The 9,019-nt window shown below is 45.6% G+C and overlaps 1 long non-coding RNA gene across 1 annotated transcript; it reads right to left on the bottom strand.

Annotated features, from left to right (window-relative positions):
• Positions 1 to 672: 672 nt before the first annotated feature.
• On the bottom strand, positions 673 to 3,321 carry LOC120659646. The gene is made up of 10 exons (XR_005669125.1): positions 3,140 to 3,321; positions 2,908 to 3,051; positions 2,698 to 2,832; positions 2,528 to 2,587; positions 1,919 to 2,460; positions 1,658 to 1,848; positions 1,396 to 1,581; positions 1,195 to 1,321; positions 982 to 1,123; positions 673 to 895 (listed from the first exon to the last, which is right to left on the bottom strand). It is a non-coding gene; the product is annotated as an uncharacterized LOC120659646 (long non-coding RNA).
• Between the last annotated feature and the right edge of the window lie 5,698 nt (positions 3,322 to 9,019).

Here is a 9,019-nt window from a genome sequence, read left to right as displayed (position 1 = left end):
TAACTAACATTGAATACGCTATTAATAAAACTTAACTACAAAATTATAACTAACATAATTAGAATGTAAAAATAATAAATTAAATAACCATCAGCTAAGTTATCACATGTATAAACTAAATTAAGTGATAACTGCTTCTAAAAACCAATTGCTAAGTTATGGAGAAAAATAACTAACCCTTTTTTTTTTAAAAAAACAAAAATTTGCATCCCCTCCCCTCACTCAGCTGCCATGAACAGTGAGTTCATGACAGCTTGGAGGGGGGAGGAGTTGGGGTATTTATAGGCATAGGCCAAAGACACCGGTTGGTGCTCAACAATCGGTGCCAAACACTAGGCATAGGCACCGGTTGAAGTTACTAACCGGTGCCTTTGTGATGGGCACGTGGTGACACCGGATCATGGCAAAACCCGGTGCCATTGTACCGGTTGGTGGCACCAACCAGTGCCTATACTGAAGTTTTGGTACCGGGTGATGCTTTAATCCGGTACCAAACCTCTTACCTTTGAGCGCCGCTGGCCAAAAGTACCAGCTGCTGTTGCAGCCAGTACTGATGCGTGCCATTAGTACCGGCTGCAACAGCAGCTGGTATCTTTGGTCAGGACCTTTGACCCGTTTTCTAGTAGTGTTTTGTTCTCTCTTTGTATGACCAACTATAGAATAAATCTAAACTATTTTAAAAAAACCTGATGGTTTCAAAAATAGAGATCAACTAAAATTCTGGGTGGCAAGTACATGCTCTTTGCTGGTATTAAGCTCATTCAAGGGCGACAAGATCAACTCAGCTGGCATCTTCTTCCTAAATTTCTCCATATCCTTTTGCGTGAATGGATTTGTTATTTCACTCCCATTCCAAAATTGCATATATTTTATTGTAAAAATCCCGCATGAGCACCTGCAATTACAATTTTTAACCATTACAATAAATCTATGGATAGGTTCAATTCTACCCCCACAATACAAGCTTATGAAAATTCTTACGCATCATGTTGCCGTGGAATGTTTTTCTTCACAACAACATCCCATTGTAAAATGTCATAGTTACTCCACCTTGACTCCAACTTGTCAGATGATGCCAAAATTGCTTGCAAAATTGAATGAATTCCACATCTCTGAATGGTAGCTTAAGTCAAAAAAATTGTACGATTAGCTTAATAGTTTCAACTTAATTGCTTAACAGTATATCGCACATACCAATTCGACTAATTCTTCTGCATAATTTATGGTCCTATTGAAAGAATCGAGAACTTGAATTTCATTTCTAGCAGGTACAGAACACAGAGCCACAGTGAGTTCTTGTAGTATTCATGGGAATGAAGACCTACATTAACATGGACATTAACTTTTAGAATCTGCATTAAGTTGTGAAATGGAAAACTATGATATCAGTGTTACCATATCAGCTCCAACCAATTCCTGAGCAGACTTATGGCACAACCTCCACCAAGGTACACCAGATTGTACCCAAGCTTTTCCAATCATTCGTAACCACTGACAATTGACATCTAAAAGTGCATGCTTTATCTCGTTAGTATCTTTTTTCCAATCAGAGTTGAATATAGTTGCATAGGAGTCTATTATCTGCATGCATACATAATAATATTAATTACCAAGAAATTTTCTATGGCAAATACATAAATTGAAGTACACGACTTACCCCAGAACATAACCATTTGTCTCCTGCATCCTCTCTCACACGTGTTACTAGACACTTCAATTGATTAGCACCCAGCTCAATTCCACCTATGCATACTAGACTTTTATTTGGTTCAGTCGCAAATTCCTCCAAAATATATTTAATGGCGTGAAGTTCCAAGTCACTTAACTCTAGTCCTTTTGTAATGTCGCCTGCATCATTGTTAAACATTAATATATAGAAAGTATCTGTTCAATGAAAAACCAAAGCATGAACACATACCAGCATTTGGACAATTAGTTTTTGTTTTAGATACCCTATTTTGCTTTGTGCCTATGTACGGGGACTTGCAGACTTTGCTTGGTTGCCTATTGATTCTGGTTTTCACCTTTTCAACCAGTGTAGGACTCAAAACAAAATCAATTTTCCTCTTTGCTCCTGAAGATAAGTTGGATGAAGAAACCTCCTTTTCATCAGCAGTACCCTGCTCCGGATATGGTTTTTCTTTCTCTGATTTATCCATACTGTTTGCATGACTTGCCTACTCACTTTCCTTTTGAACATTGGAATTCGGTTCTCACGATTTGCTAGTACCCGATGAATCACATTGCTTTCCCTCACACTTTGTGGACCTATTACTTCTAGTTCCATCAAATAGCTTGACAACCATCTAATCTTTTCAATGCAAATGACGTAAGCAGCTTTATACTAACCATTCACATACATGTATTATAAATAACAGAGCAACTTGAATTTATAACCTGCACAACCGTATGCAACTCCGGGAACCTTACAAATAGGGATTTCATTGCTTCCATTGATTCCTGAAATACAATGGACACTAACATAAATATGACTCAAACTCGTTTCTTAAAACATACAGATATGTACCTTTATCTTGATTTCGTCATCCTCCATAGCATCACGCTGGTCTTCTTGATTTACATCTTCCTGTTCAACCTTAAAAAGAAATAAGAGTAACTTTAAATGGACAACTCACAATTGACCAACAAACTTGGTTAATGCATTTACTGTCCAAAAGTGCAATTAAAAATTATTACATTCTCATTCCAATCCTTATTTTCAGATTTTTCATATCTCATTCCCTCATTATATTGGTCATCACCAATATCCTGGTAAAAATTATCATTACCGGTGTGCACTTTGGACTCATTCGGTTCCAATTCCACGATCACCTGCACCATAAAAAAAAGAAGCTTCACATCCATCACTTGATAAAACACAAGGCAAAATAACACATTCCAAATTACCTTTTCAGCCCCAAATTTCTTTATAGCTTGAATGCGTGCTCGCTTCAAAACTTTGTCTTCATTCCAGTTTCTTATCAACGGATGTTGATGCAGTGCATAATCTAAGCCATCACCAGATGCTTGAAAATGCTCAAAAAACCAAACCTGGGCACATAATATTAATCATTGATGTCTAACATTTTCATTACTACCATGAATAATACTAAAACTAGTACAGACAAAAAAAAAACACCTAGAATAGTGCCAAATTTCCGGCATGTCCTGTTCTTCTGTTCTTCTTGAATTCAACCAGGTTGTCCAACAAATGAACTAATGTGAATCGCGCCCAATTGAGATTCTTGATTCTTGAAACATTAACCACCAACTCTAAATAGTTGCTGGCAACATATCCCTTAGAACTATGTGCCAAAATTGTTCCTAACAGATGGCCTCCCGAAGCATTACGAGGGCCTCCCACATTCGGAACACCGCAGTCGCTGGTATGGGAGTGCAACCTAATGGACAAAATCCCCCTCAGGAAGAACAGGAAGTGAGCCAGCACGAAGGAGAAAATCGAGAAGTGCCACTGCCACCACCACCACCCCTCGGAGACCTGGCACAGATAATCCACAACCAGACCCTCATCCTAGAAACACTGGCCAATGCCCTCGTAAACAAGTGGCCTCGAGAGCAAACCATGAATGACAAGCTGACAGCTTTTCTGAGGACCAAACCGCCCACCTTTGCCGGATCTAGCAACCCCTTGGATGCAGATGACTGGCTACATGTAATTCAGAGGAAGCTCGCGCCGTTCGAGTGCCAGGACCGAGACAAAGTCCTTCTGGCAGCTCACCAACTCACCGGGACTGCCTTAGCCTGGTGGGAGAATTACTGCGCTGCTGCCGAAGATGCCTCCACCATCACATGGAAAGAGTTTGTGAAGGAGTTCCGCCGATATCATATTCCCTTGGCTACCATGAAGCGCAAGGCGGATGAGTTCCGCGCACTACAGCAAGGGAGCATGTCGGTGGAAGAGTACTCCCATCAGTTCATGGAGTTGGCCCGATATGCACCAGAAGAAGTGAACGCTGATGAAAAGAAGCAGGACATGTTCAAGAAAGGACTGAACCCAGAACTCCGGACCTTGGTTACCCCTCAGATATACCCTGACTTCAATACACTGATGAACAAGGTGATTCTTACAAAAAGGGCCAAAATTAAAGAAAGGAAGGATAACAAGCGCAAGTTTCTGGAAAGCAAGTCCCGCCAGCAGGATCGCTTCCAGAAACCAAGAGGCTTCAGCTACGCTGCACCAAGATCCCAGGCCCCAATGCAGTATAGGACTCAATCTCAGGTGACGGGCCCACAGGCCCCTAACACACAGCTCAGGAGCCAGAACACCATGAGGGTCCCGCAGAGCAATGCAAGCCAGGTCACCACCAACAACAGCAATGCTAGGGTCTGTTTCAACTGCCGTGAGACTGGACATTTCATTGCCAACTGCCCATATGCCAAGAACAAGCCTGCTACATCAGCCTTCTCCAACACGGTGAATGGACCAAGGCCAGTTCTGTCAGGTGCCAACCAAGTGCCCATCCGCAACAACAACAACAATACCAACAACAACAGTCAGCAGATGAGGCAGCCCCAGTAGTCATTTGGACGAGCCCGCGTCAACCACATCAACGCGCAGGAGGCTCAAGGAGCTCAGGGCGTAGTGCTCGGTGAGTACCTAGTCAGCTCAGCTCTTGCAAATAGTACTATTTGATTCTGGAGCATCACACTCGTTCATATCCTCGAGTTTTGTGGAGAAACACAATATATCTACAGTACTACTAAAAACACCCCTATTAACCCGGACGCCTGGAGGTGACATCAAGTGTCAACTAGGTTATCTACGGGTAAGTATCAATTTAAGTGGGGTAGAATTTTTAGCGGACTTAGTAGTACTTAAGTCTAAGGGAATAGACGTGATCCTGGGAATGGACTAGTTAAGCCGACACAATAGTCTCATAGGTTGTACTGACAAGGTGGTACATTTAACAAACCCGGAAGGAGTACGAGTGACCTGCCATACCCGGGTAAGTGGATCAGACCCAATGGTGTTTAGCATGGAAGCCAAGTCCTTGGAAGAGGTCCCAGTAGTAAATGAGTACCCAGATATTATCCCGGAAAAACTTCCTGGGATGCCACCAGATAGGGATATAGAGTTTATTATCGACCTTGTCCCTGGAACCGCCCTTATAGCCAATAGACCCTATAGGATGGCAGCCTCCGAATTGGCAGAATTAAAGAAGCAACTAGAAGAATTACAACGAATTGGCTTCATCAGACCAAGCTCGTCGCCTTGGGGAGCCCCAGTCCTATTTGTCAAGAAGAAGGATGGGAGTATGAGGTTGTGTGTAGATTACTGGGCGCTGAACGAAGTTACCATAAAGAATAAATACCCCCTTCCCAGGATTGATGACCTTTTCGATCAACTAAAAGGAGCCAAATACTTCTCCAAGATTGATCTGAGGTCACAAGATTGATTTGAGGTCAGGATATTTCCAGCTCAAGATAAGAGAAAACGACATCCCAAAGACAGCCTTTGTCACCCGATATGGGCAGTTTGAGTTCACCGTGATGTCTTTTGGACTCACCAATGCACCTGCTTATTTCATGAACCTCATGAACAAGGTGTTTATGGACGAGTTAGATAAGTTTGTCATAGTCTTCATCGACAACATACTTATTTACTTGAAGAGTGTTCAGGAGCACAAGCAACATCTGAGAGTAGTTTTGGAAAATTTGAGAGCAAACAAGCTCTATGCAAAATTCAGCAAGTTTGAATTTTGGCTAGAGAAAGTGGCTTTTCTTGGACATATTTTAACCACAGAAGGAGTAGCAGTGGACCCCGAGAAGGTCGAAGCAGTTTCCAACTGGCAGCAACCGACCAATGTTAGTGAAATCAGAAATTTTCTCGGATTAGCTGGGTATTATCGGAGATTCATTGAAGGATTTTCCAAGATAGCCCGGCCCATGACAGAGCTGCTCAAGAAGAAGAAGAAATTCACCTGGACAGAGTCATGCGAGAGAAGTTTTCAAGAATTGAAGAATAGGTTGACGACCGCCCCAGTGCTGACCCTACCGGATATTCATCAGGATTTTGTCATCTATTGTGATGCATCCCGATAAGTATTGGGTTGTGTATTGATGCAAGACGGGAAAGTTGTTGCATACGCTTCCCGCCAACTCAGCCCTCATGAGCAGAATTATCCAACCCATGATTTAGAATTTGTAGCCGTAGTGCATACCCTTAAGATTTGGAGACATTATTTGATTGGGAATAAGTGTGAGATTTACACCGACCATAAGAGTTTGAAGTATATCTTCACCCAACCGGATTTGAACTTAAGGCAAAGAAGATGGTTGGAATTAGTTAAGGATTATAATGTGGAAATCCATTACCACCCTGGCAAGGCTAACGTGGTAGCCGATGCCTTAAGCCGGAAATCCTATGGACCCAAAGATGATCATCTGAGAGAGGAAATTGCACGATTGAATATGCACATTGTCCCTCGAGGCTCCAGCCACGTGCTGAACGTCCAATCCACACTAGAGGACAGAATCAGAAAGGCCCAAGGTTCGGATAAGGATTTAATGAAGATCCGCAAACATACTGGAGAAAACAAGGCACCGGATTTTAGAGTGGATGATAAAGGAACGTTATGGTATAAAAATAGGATTTGTGTGCCCCAGAAAGGAGGCTTCCGGCAAGTGATCATGAACGAGGCCCATAACTCAGCATATTCCATTCACCCAGGATCCACCAAAATGTATCTGGATTTAAGACAAAAATATTGGTGGAATGGAATGAAGGCGGATATTGCACGATTCGTCGCCCACTATGATACGTGTCAGAGAGTCAAGGCCGAACATCAGAAGCCAGCAGGATTGTTGCAACCCCTACCCATTCTGGTTTGGAAATGAGATGAGATAGGATTGGACTTTGTAGTAGGACTGCCTAGAACACAGAAGGGGCATGACTCCATGTGGGTAATAGTGGACCGACTCACTAAAGCGGCTCACTTCATACATGTGCGGACCAATTATGGTGGAGAAAAGCTGGCCAAGCTTTATGTAGAAAATATAGTAAAGTTACATGGGGTGCCTAGCATAATTGTTTCAGATAGAGGGACCCAATTCACCTCTAGGTTTTGGAAAAGTTTGCATAAAGCCATGGGCACCAAACTGGATTTCAGCTCCGCTTATCACCCACTGACGGATGGCCAGACAGAAAGAGTGAATCAGATTATGGAGGATATGTTGAGAGCATGTGTCCTTTCCTATGGCAAAGATTGGGAGCAGAGTTTACCCTATGCTGAGTTTTCATACAACAACAGCTACCAAGCAAGCTTGGGCATGTCACCGTTCGAAGCTCTCTACGGGAGAAAATGCAGAACCCCCCTGATGTGGTCAGAGGTTGGAGAACGTGCCCTAGTTGGACCCGCACTCATAAAGGAAGCAGAAGAAAGAGTGGCTGAGATTAGAGAAAAACTGAAGGTCGCCCAATCTTGACAGAAAAGCTACGCAGACAAGAAAAGACGAGAAATAAGCTTCAACCCAGGAGACTTTGTTTATCTCAACGTTTCACCCATTCGGGGAACTCGAAGATTTCAAATACAAGGAAAGTTGGCCCCTCGGTACATTGGACCGTACCAAGTTTTGAAGAATGTCGGAGCAGTAGCGTACCATCTGGAGCTACCAGAAGAAATGTCGGATATACACCCAGTGTTTCATGTCTCGCAATTAAAAAGGTGTTTGAGAGTACCCGAGGCAGAACACGTGCCAATAGAAGCGATAGATCTGCAGCCAGACCTGCGATACCAGGAAATACTAGTCAAGATCCTGGACACAGTCACTAGGAGGACAAGAAACTCCGAAGTACGGATTTGCAGAGTTCAGTGGAGCAGACACAGAGTAGAAGAAGCTACATGGGAACGCGAAGACGCTCTAAAGAAGGAGTTTCCCCATCTGTTTAGGAGCCAGCCGAATCTCGAGGACGAGATTCATTTTAAGTGGGGTAGGTTTGTGACATCCCGAAAATCTATCAAAATTAAATCACACGCTAAAATAGTTTTTTTCCAAAAATTTTCATCGTTGAGCTCAAAATCCTCCTAAAACCCTGAACCCTAATTCCCGGAATCTTTCTTTGTTCCAAACGTCCGATTTCCGACCCCCCGACCCCTTTCCCTGTGGCCTCGTCCGCACGTGCACGTGACCGCTGAGCGTGGCCGACCGGCCCCGCGGTCGTTGCCGCGATCAGCGCCGGCGCGAGTCTCTCCCTCTCTCTCTTCTCTCTCTCTCTCTTCCCCTTTTTCTTTTTCATTTTTCCTTTTCTTTTTCCATTTTCTTTTTCCTCTCCCTCTCTCCCCTTCCTCCCTCCCTTTTCTGCCGCGCACCCCACCCAGCCCGGCCACGCCCGCACGCCGCTCCTGCACGCGCGCCACCCCGGCCGACCCCACGCGCGGCCTGCGCACACACTCGCGCGCGAGCACCGTCGCTGCCGCCCTCTACCCATGCCGCGCTCAGCACGCCGCGCCGCGTGCGCTGCGACATCGCTCACCCGCACACATGCCGCACGCCCCGCCTCGCTGAGCCGCCGTGCCGCTCGCCTACCTCTACGCCCGCGCTCCCGCGTCCGCCAGCGAGCAGAGCTGCGTGCGAGCCCCGGCCATGCCGTCGGCCACCCTTGTGCACGCCCACGCGCGGCACTGCTTGCCGCGCCGCCCGCCGTCAACTACAGTGCTGTTGGCCCGCTCGCCGCGCCTGCCCGAGCCATCTCATCACCTCGTGCCGGCCTCGCCGCTCGTGCGCCACTCCACGACGGCCGCAAGCGGCCGGAGCGCCATTAATGGCGCCCCGCGATGCTCGCTAGCCGGCCACCAACCCCGCACCGCTCCACCGCCTCCCCTCGGCTATAAAGAGACCCCTGCCTCGCCTCCTAGCTCCGCAACCACCACCACAAACCGCAGAGCCACCCAGCCCAGCACCTCCCTGCCCCTAGCGCCGCTGCCAGAGCCACCTCCGCCCACCGCCGCCGGCCATCATCGCCCCACCTCCTCGCGCCGTCCTAGCCCGAGGTAGGACC

This window comes from Panicum virgatum, chromosome 2N, assembly GCF_016808335.1.
Source record: "Panicum virgatum strain AP13 chromosome 2N, P.virgatum_v5, whole genome shotgun sequence".
NCBI classification, from domain to species: domain Eukaryota; kingdom Viridiplantae; phylum Streptophyta; class Magnoliopsida; order Poales; family Poaceae; genus Panicum; species Panicum virgatum.
Note: the sequence above shows the minus strand (reverse complement) of the source record. Positions and strands in the feature narration are given on the sequence as shown.